Source organism: Propithecus coquereli, unplaced genomic scaffold (genome assembly GCF_000956105.1).
Source record: "Propithecus coquereli isolate 6110/MARCELLA unplaced genomic scaffold, Pcoq_1.0 Scaffold673, whole genome shotgun sequence".
Taxonomy (NCBI): domain Eukaryota; kingdom Metazoa; phylum Chordata; class Mammalia; order Primates; family Indriidae; genus Propithecus; species Propithecus coquereli.
The window spans coordinates 493,781-503,950 of record NW_012152763.1 but is presented as its reverse complement, the minus strand read 5'-3'; the positions used below and the strand labels follow the sequence as shown (position 1 = coordinate 503,950).

Genomic DNA, 10,170 nt, shown 5'->3' with positions numbered 1-10,170 from the left:
AACAATAGATATTTGCCCCTGCCTGGGGGCGGGAAGGGCCCCCTGGGAGACAGGGCATCAAAGGTAGAATTGAGAGCCTGGCAGCCTGTGAAGGGGGTTGTGACCCCAAGTGGTGGCGTGGGGAGTGTCCCTAAGCAGGGGACAGTTGAGCTGAGACCTGAGCAAGGAGAGGAAGCAGAAGGGAAGGGAGTGAGCCTGGCACCTGCCCAGGTGAGAGCAGGAGGGGGCGGCCCCCACTACCTGGGCAGGGCTCCCCTCCCCTCCCCAGGAGGCCCGAGCGGGCATGTCTGCTGCATCTGAGCCTCTCTGTGATGCCAGAAACATTCCCGTTATTGGTATTGTGGGTGAACCGCCTGGACAGGGTGGGGAGAAGCCCGAGAGTTGGGAGGAAACTGTCTAGCAGCTGAGGGTCTGGCGCAGATTTTGCAGGGGAGTAGGCTGGCTGGGGAGGCCATGCCCACGCGGGGGCACTCAGGCAAGACCTGGCCTGCGTCTGTCTTGGACATGCACAACCACGAGACACACGCCTGGGGAGAGCCCTGGCTGGAGGTCAGGCTGAGCATCGCACCTGCAGCCCAGAGTGCTGCCCTGTGGGGACAGTGCCCGGGGGACGGCCCAGGGTCTGGAGAGGGCTTATTTTTAAGGTACAAGATTATAAGAACTTTTAATGTTGATAGATTTTTAGTGACAAACAATATGATTCTATACACAAAAAATCCTGTTGTCAACAGAAGAGAACCCAACTCTGTTAAATAATTTAAAGAGGTTTATTCTGAGCTGAGTATGCGTGACCATGGCCCAGAGCCAAGCCCAAGAACCCTTGAGCAAGGGGTCTCGCCATGGGTCACTATCGTTGGTTTTATACATTTCAGGGATACAGGAATTACAGGTAAAGTCAGAATTCAACACATGGAAGGCGTAGGTTGGTTTGACCCGAGAAGGTGGGATATCTCAAAGCAGCCGATTACAGGTTACAGGTGGGTTGAAAGCTTCTTTGATTTGTGATTGGTTAAAGAAATGAAGCTTTGTCTAAAGGTTTGGAGTGTTTTAAGTTAAGGAAGTCTCTTAATCAGAGAAACACACCCAGACTCAGGTGATCTGTTAAATAACTGGATGACCTGCAGGTGTGGGTTAAGCTCCGTCTTGCAGGTCCTCGTTAATGAGTTAACGAGTCACAAAGGACTTCTCCAAAAAGGGAGGGGGCATGATGAGGCCTGTCTGACCTCCCTCATGGCCAGCAACTCAGCTTTAGGGTATTTCTGGGGTCCCCTTGGCCAAGAGGGGGTCCATTCAGTCAGCTGGGGGTGCAAGATTTTTAGTGCACAGTGGAACCTATGAAAGACTACAATCACTAATAAGCGAATTTAGCAAGGGTCGGGACACAATACCAATAATGTGAGTGTCACTTGTGTCTGTATATGTTACCAACAAAGAATTGGAGAAATGACAGAGAAGAATACCATTTAAAATAACATCAGGAACAAGCTCCGCTGAAATAAATTTGACAGAAGCTGTATAATACGGCTACACTCAGAACCACAAGTTGACTGAGGTAACTAAAGACCCAAATGAACGAGATGTGCCGTCCTCAGGGTGGATGGCGTGTGCTCGCGCGCTCTCAGCAGAGCCCCGGCAGGCAGGCGTCGCTCTGGACGCGACAAGCTGATTCTAAACGTTACGTGGAAACACAAAGGCCCTGGAAGAGAATCCCCAGGAAGGTCGAGGTCGGAGGACTCACACCGCGTGACTTCGAGACTCGGTTTGCAGCGGCAGCGTTTAGGACGCCGGTGTCTGTGAAGGAGACAAAGAGATCCGTGGAACAGAATGAGCGCTCACGACCAAATCCACGGTGCTCAGTCCACTGATTTTGACAGAGGTGCCAGTGAGCGCCGTGGGCAAAAGGAAGCTCTTTGGAACAAACGGTGCTGGAGCAACAGACGTTAAATGACGAAAGAGAGAGACCGGGGTCCCTCATCACACCACATAGGAAAATTAACTTGAGAGGATCATAGGCTTAAAACGTAAAATTCACGTGTTCATGGATTTTAGATAAAACACAATATTTCACCACCTGGGAGCAGGCAGAAGTTGTTTAGACAGGGCACAGAAGGCAAAACCGTAAAGGAAAAAACAGATAAATCCATCCTCACCAGAAGTAAAAGCTTCTGCTCTTCGAAAGATGCTGTTAAGAAATTGAAAAGGCAAACTCCATAGCGGGAGAAAAATATTCGCAATCAATATACCCGACAAAGGGCTGTGTCCAGATTCCGTAAAGAACACTGATAGACCAATAATGAAAAGACAAACAAGCTGCAAAAATGGGCAAAAGAATAGACGCCCGACCGTGAGATGCCTGACTAATCCAGTAGACACCCCCCAAGGCGCTCGACATGTCTGGCATCAGCGAAATGCAAATTAAAGTCAAAAGAGGTGCGACTTTAAACCCACCAGCACGGGCTTGGGGAGCCCTCTGCGGGCAGAAAGGACCCTCAGGAGCGACAGGCCGAGGTCCCCCTGAAGCTGGGAGCCGTGACCCCCAGGAGGCTCCCACAGGCTCAGCCACTGGCGTCCCGGGTAGAGGGGCCCGGGGTCCTTTTGGGTGGGAGGCTCAGCGCACCATGAGGCAGAATGAACATCGCGAGGGTGGCGCAGGTGTGGGAAACGCGCCCGGGGAGGAGAGAACAGGAGGATGTGGGGAGAGCAGGGCCCGGGGCCAGGCTGCCGGAGGCCCCGCGGCCGAGGGGCAGGGAGGTGGGGACCCAGGCCGGGCGGCTGTGAGCCGAGAGGGGCTTGGACAGGAGGACAGTCCTGGACACTGGAAAGTGGTTTGTGGAGAGGCCCCTCTCCCCTTCACCCCGGCCTGGCCCCCAGGCTTCAGGGACGTCTGTGCTCTCCTTGCAGGGGGGACGCACCCCTCTCCTCCCAGAGGATTTCAGGCAGACACACTGCCACCTCCCTCCCTTGTGGGCAGGTGTGGCCCAGGGACCATGTTCTGGCCTAAGAATGGAAGGAAGCCGTTTTAGGGGAGTGTTTTTAATGGGAGGGCAGCCCCCTTCTTTGGTCCTTCATTTTGTCTGATGGTGGAAATGTGGCTACAAAGACTGGGGCTTGAGCAGCCATTTTGTGCCTTGAGGTTGTTAATTAAAAAAAAAAAAGAAACATGAGGTTTATACTCTGGAAAAAGAAGAGCTTTATTTCTCGTGAAGCTTCTAGGCTCGCAGTGGCCACTCTGGTAGGCTGGGAAACACTGCTCCAGCCACGAGCCAGGAACTCGTGTTTCAAGTGAGAGATAAAAGGGAACAGCATTGTATGCTGGGCAAGGTGGCTAATCACACGTGTTACGAGCTACAGGAGGAGCCGTGAACACGTACGTGGAGAAAACCTGAGTGTGTAATTGCGCTTTATGCCTCCTGCCCTATCATGGCTGGGAACGCAGATTTAAGGCTTTTTTCTGGGATCCCCTGGGCTTAGAGGGGTCCGTTCCTTAGCAGAGGGCTTAGGATTTTATTCTTAGCTCACAAGGCGAAAGCCCCCACGTCCCGTGCTGGGAATGAAGGACCCTGGGCCCCCCGTCTGCCGGGCAGCTGCGCGGTCCCGGCGGCCAATGTGAGAAAGAAACAAGCCTCTTGTTAAGCTCATGTCACCGGCCACTTCCTGGAGCACTCGCAGCCGGTGTGCTCCCTGGGGGCCAGCACGAGTGTGTTCCCAGGGCAGGACAGAGGTGACGAGGTCTGTCTGTCAGTGATTTGTGAACTAACATGAAATGCTGGGCCCCCGCTGGCTGAACAGACCCGCTCTCGGCCAAGGGGACCCCAGAGAAACCTCAAAACTGAGCTCGCAGCCGTGACGGGGCGGGAGGTCACACGCACCTAATTACACCCCTCCCTGCCAGCGGCCGGCACCTTTCCCTACAGTCTGATCAGAAACCAAGCTCGAGGTCCAGACCAGCGTTCTCTCCCGGTAAGAGACCACCACCCACGGAGCGTGTGCAGAGAGGATTTTCGTGTCCTTGCTTCACCTTTGACCCTAACCCAGGAGCACAACAGAGACCGACTTCGTGTGTTTTGCATCACGTCACACGGTCTTGCCAGGAGACACCCCTGGCGGCCAGAGTCTCCTCTGAGGCCTCTCTGTGTGGCTGGCAGATGGGCATCCTCCCCGCACGCGTCTCTGCGCCTGAGCTGCGCCTTCTAAGGACAGCAGTCACTGGATTCGGGGCCCACTCTATGGCCCATTTTGAGCTGATCACCTCTGGAGAGACCCTGTCTCCAAGTACAGTCACAGTCTGAGTTTGGGGGCTCAGGGCTCCAGCATGGGAATCTCAGGGGACACAGGTCAGCCCACAGCACTTGCTTAGCCAGACAGCGTCAAGAATCTGAACATTCGGCCGGGCGTCCTAGCACTCTGGGAGGCCGAGGCGGGTGGATTGTTTGAGCTCAGGAATTCGAAACCAGCCTGAGCAAGAGCGAGACCCCGTCTCTACTGAAAAGAAATAGAAAGAAATTAATCGGACAACTAAAAATATATAGAAAAAATCAGCCGGGCATGGTGGCGCATGCCTGTAGTCCCAGCTACTTGGGAGGCTGAGGCAGGAGGATCGCTTGAGCCCAGGAGTGTGAGGTTGCTGTGAGCTAGGCTGACGCCACGGCATTCACTCTAGCCCAGGCAACAGAGTGAGACTCTGTCTCAAAAAAAAAAAAAAATCTGAACATTCGTAATTGCACCAAGTGAAAACCAGCAAGACAGCTGAATCGTTCCTTTTTTTATTTAATTTTTTTTGGCGGGGGGAGGGACAGGGTCTCTTTTGTCACCCGGGCTGGACTGCAGTGGTGGGATCGCAGCTCACTGCAGCCTCCAGCTCCTGGGCTCAAGCGACCCTCCCACCTCTGACTCTCCGGTAGCAGGGACTGCAGGCGCCACCACCCCCAGTTAATTTTTAAATTTTCTCTAAAGATGGGGTCTTTCTGTGTTGTCCAGGCTGGCCTCAAACTCCTGGGTTCAAGTGATCCTCCTGTCTTGGCCTCCTAAAGTGCTGGGACTACAGGCGTGAGCCACAAAAACTGGCCAGTTGTTCTTTAAAACATCAGGAAATATGTGTGAATGGACAGAACAAAAGCTAAAGCTACGTCTTCTCCCCCCACGCAGGCTAGTGGTAGCTGAACCCCGCCGGGCTGGGTGCACCTGAAGGGAACTCGGTTCAAGTGGACCTGGACCCCTGGCTGCTGGGGACGGGCACGGAGACAGGGCAGGACGGCCGTGGCGAGGGCAGGGCCCAGCTCTGCCAGCCCCACTCTCAGAAGAGCAGGTGCCACCCTCCCCGGGGAGCTGGCGGGAGGCACCGGGCGTCCCTGGGCGAGTGCGCTGCCGGCACGCAGCCCCTCCGGGGAAAAGCAGGACGAAGCCCCTGACTGGGAGCCTTTGCCCGTTCTCTTGGTGCAGATCCCCCAGCACAGCCATTCCAAACTGCCTGGGGTCAGCCCTGAGCTCACGACACCCCCACACGCCTAATGACTGGCGGGTCGGAGCCCAGCACAGGCTTGGGGACCCTTCAGGAAGGCGGGGGCCGCGGCGGTCCTGGGGCATCACCGGGGCCCTGCCCAGGTGCTGTGGGCACGGGCAACCCTGGGGGGCCTGCGCCCGGCCGTGCCCCGCTGCCCCCGGAGTGCACCGGCTCTGGCTCCACTTTGGGGTCCTTTGACGCAGGCTTGGCTACTTTGCTGCTGGCGTGAGAGCTAAAACGTGGGGTCTGGGAGGAGGCTGGCTGGAACCTCCGTGTCTGAGCCTGGGTCGCTCAGGAAGCGAGGGCAGAGGGAGGTGGGAGCAGCCGCGCCCGGGCCTGCGTCAGAGGCGGCCCTGGGCCACGCTCCGGGTGTTGGGCCACTGCAGGCGCAATGGCTGTGGGCGATGGCCCGCCACAGTCAGGAGGACCCCAGAACCGCTGCTGGGGGAGGGCGTGGAGAATGCACGTGTGTGTGAGCGTGAACATGAGTGTGGGACGCGTGTCGTGTGCAGCCTGTGTGCACACGTGTGAGTGTGCACATGCGTATGCGCGTGCGGCCCTCTGCATGGCCAGGCAGGCACAGGACAGCAGACCTCTGACCCCCCGACGTCACGGCACCTGTTCAGCACCAGCCTCCGGGAACCAGCAGAGAAGCAAAGGGGCAGAAAGCCGCGCCCCTGGCAACCAGCTCTGCGTGGCCCGGCGCTGGGAGGGGGCTCCCGGCGTTGCCAGGAAGAGCAGCAGGAGGACCGGGAGAGGCGCCCACCACCTCCCATCGCCCCTTCCCAGGGGGCAGCCCCTGAGCTGGAAGAGCATCAGCGCCCTGGGCAGGCGAGTTCCTGCAGTTTCCCAGACGGCCACACGAGGGTGATGTGACCCTGCCCTACGAGGACCCAGAGGAGAGCATGGAATCATCTGGAACACCCAGCACCCCAGCGTCATAAAATCCCAGCGTCCCAGCACCCCACCATCCCAGCACCCCAGCTCAGCATAAGCACGTATAAATATTGCGTTTAATAAAGGGATTTGTCACGTGAAGTCTGGACTTGGTCAGGGCCGCGCTCCCCGATCTGCAGGGCCACGGTGGCCCCGCCCCCGCGTTCCCTTCTCTGCATCACGTCCATCTTCTTTTGAAAAACTTCTGTTCATGGCTTTTGCCACCTTTTGATGGGATTGTTTGTTTGTTAGTGATTTGTATGAGTTCTTTGTAGATTGTGGATATTAGTCCTGTGTTGGATGTGCAGTTTGCAAATATTTCCTTCCATTCTGCAGGTTGTCTGTTTACTCTGTTGATTATTTCCTTTGCTGTGCAGAAACTTTTAATTTTAATCAAGTCCCATTTATTTATTTTTGTTGCCGTATTTGCCTTTGGGGTCTTAGTCACAAGTTCTTTGCCGAGGCTGACGTCTGGAAGAGGAGCCTCAGGTGTGCCCGGGGGAGGGGCCGGCAGGTGCTCCCTGGTGGCAAAGTGGACGGGCCCGGGAAGGCCCCGGGGGTGGAGAGGCCCGGTCCAGCCTCTTCTCCGCTGTGGGCAGCCCTGCAGCCCTGGCCACCGAGCCAGCCGTGTCCTCTGTCTCTGGTGGGGCAGAGACTGGACTCCCCACCAAACACGCTGCTCCCGGACGGGTCCAGGGTGCTGCCAGCATCCAGAGTCAAGGCCTGGCGCCCAGCCGGCCTCCACGTGCAGACTGCCACGGCCTTCCTAGGAGTTGGTAGAAAGGAGAGCTTGAGTTGAGGGTCGGATGCCTGTCACGTGAGGCCAGACCAGGGCCCGGGTGGATGGTAAGCCGCATCATACTGGGTTAATGAAAAGACTCACTTAATGAGATTTTATGTTTCGTAAGATGTGACTCACCAGGCACTTTAGAAAGGAATTTGGGCAAGAAAGAAAAAGGTCAGGTCTCTATGCCGAAAATAGAGAATAAAACCATTTTTTTAGCTTCCATGGAACATTTAATTACTGATGACAAATTAGATAACACAAACTCTCAATAGAGCCCCCAAAGCATAAACAGTGCAGACAGCAGTCTCTGAGCACAGGACAGCAACGTGAGACATTTAAAACACAACCAGAAACAAACAGCCCTACGAACTGAACAAAAACGCCTGTGTCTTGAACGACTCTCAGGCTCAAGGACAAACCAAAACTTGAACACACTGAATACAGCATCGCAAAAAAACAAGAGGAAAAGTCATTACCCATCACTGCCAGTGACAGCGCTCCGAGGAAAAATACTTGTGATTATAACCCAAACACAATATTTAACACCCAACTCAAGTTTGGAAAAGAATCACATTGCCCTGAGAAAAGCATGGGGAAGGGATTAGAAAGATAACAGAAGACAAATAGAAAACAAAAGAACCAAAGCGCCAACAAATAAATCCAGCCTCTGATTAGCCCGCGGCTAATTAAGAAAAACGGGAAAGTACAGATAATAAAAGATAAGACATTGCGCACATTCCTTACTAAAATTAAAACCCTGTGAGAGCCCTCCGCTCCTACAGACGCCCTGCCAGGAAACACGAACACGAGAGCTCCCCCCAGTAGAGATAAAGTCTCCCGAGGCACCAGACACCACGGAAGAAACAGAGAAAGTTGTTGAAGAACTGCCCACCCCGGCCCAGAAAGTCAGGCCAGACGTTTCACGGGAAGGAAAAGGTAACTCTGTTGCTTTTCAAACAGTTCTGGAGCGAAGAGAAAGAAGGAAGCTGCGAGATTCGTTTTGGAAGGCGGAATAACATTGACACCCCATTTCGGCAAAGGTTGCACAAAAATGAAAGCTGCAAACCGATCTTGCCTATAAATAGCGACGTAAAAATCTTAAATAAAACATCAGCCAGTAAAACGTAGCAGCAAATAAAAAAGAATGATCCATCACGAGCAGGTGGGGTCGTGCAGAAAGTCGATGATTTAACACCAAGGATTGATCGTTCTAATTTAGCTTGTCCCCAACTTAAAGAGAAAAACTGCGATTATTTCCGTATGCGCCTAAAGGGCATTTGACAAGATCCAGCCTCCATTTTTTATGGAAAAACCCCGAATAAATGAGGAATTGTCAAGATCCCACTCACGGGGATATTACAGCCGTTCTCAGTAGGCGGAAGCACGGCGAGGACGTTCGGTCGCCGCGACGCCGTGGTGAGAAAGAAATGAGGGGCGCAGACGTGAGAGCAGAGAGGGGAAGGGACTGTCACTCGGGTGGGGGTTACGTACCTGGACTCGCAGGAACACGGTGACAAGAAGGGGACGCAAGGCCAGGCGCAAAACCGACCACAGCCATCCATAGACTTCCCATAAAAACAATGACGAGTCAGAAGAAAAATGCGAAAACGACCCCTTTTACTATCAGCACAATAACGCAGATAAAATGCCCAGGAATAAATCTAACAAAAAATAGCAAGGTATTCCCAAAGAAAACCTTAAATATTACTGAAGACCGAAAAAGAAGACTGGGGAAAATAGAACTGCCATATTCTTGGGTCCAAGGACTCAGCGTTACAAAGATATTAATTCTCCCTAAATGAATCGATATATTTAGTGTGATTCCGATGCCCGTGTGTGTGTGTGTGTGTGTGTGTGTGTGTGTGTGTGTGTGTGAGTGTGAGAACTGGGCAAGACCCATCCCAGTTTTACCCTGAGAAACAAATACACATGAATCCCAGGAAAATCCTGCCGCAGAAGCGCGGGTGGGCGAGTCCTACCAGCTAACAGACATTTCATCAAGACGGGCGGGTTAGGACTGTGCCCCCCGCCACGGACAGGTCAGTGGAACCGCTGGAGTCCCCAGAACCGAGTCCAAACCACCCAGAAACGCGGTGTAGTAAAAGGCCGCCCGCTTAGGAGAGCGTGAGACCGCCCGTGTGACAGCTGGGGGCTGGGAATGTGTGACCGAAGGAACTCGGGCTCTGCCGTGCTCTTACACTAAATAAATTCTAGAAAAATCAACAAGGGAAACAGAAACATAAAATAAGTCGAAAACATTCCAGAAGAAAGCAGGAAAATTATAAGTACTCCTGGTTTGGGAAATGACTGTCACACAGAACCACAGACCATGAAAGAAAGACTGAGGGATACAACCACACATAAACGCCTCAACTCAGACCTCCCCGCAAGCAGGCGGAGAGAGGACGAGCCCCGAGGAACGAGGAACGTCGGCAGGTGCAGTGCTCGCGCCGGGCCACCTTCCTTGGCTGTCCCTGCAAACCAGTAAGGAAGCGACCGTCAGCTCAACACAGGAGAAGCTCAGAGGCAGTAACGCCAGGAAGGGGCCCAGCAGGGGCTCGCTCAGGACCGAGGAGGGGACACGGCCAGACAGGTGGCAGGTGGCAGTGACTGGCGGGAGGGAAGCCTCAGGTGGCAGGTGGCAGTGACTGGCGGAAGGGAAGCCTCAGGTGGCAGGTGGCAGTGACTGGCGGAAGGGCAGCCAGGGGAAGACCTGGCTTCGCGGACGCTCCCTCTTTAATCTTCCAGCGCAGCCCCCTGGGAAAGCCCAGCCCTCTCACAGGCCTGAGGGTCACAGCCCCAGTGCCTAACGTTTATCAGGCACCAGCTGTGTGCCGCCCCGCCAGCACTTCTTAATTCTCGCAGCTGCATGTGAGGGAAAGCTGTCGTTCTGTGTCTCTCCCCAGGAAGCCGAGTCTCAGGGCTGGAGGCTGTGGGGTGGGGTGCA

General features: G+C 54.5%; 1 protein-coding gene across 1 annotated transcript in view; it reads right to left on the bottom strand.

Moving 5' to 3' along the window:
* Nucleotides 1-10,170, bottom strand: part of CFAP46 (cilia and flagella associated protein 46) — a 149,453-nt gene that overhangs the window by 96,511 nt on the left and 42,772 nt on the right. The window lies entirely within an intron of this gene.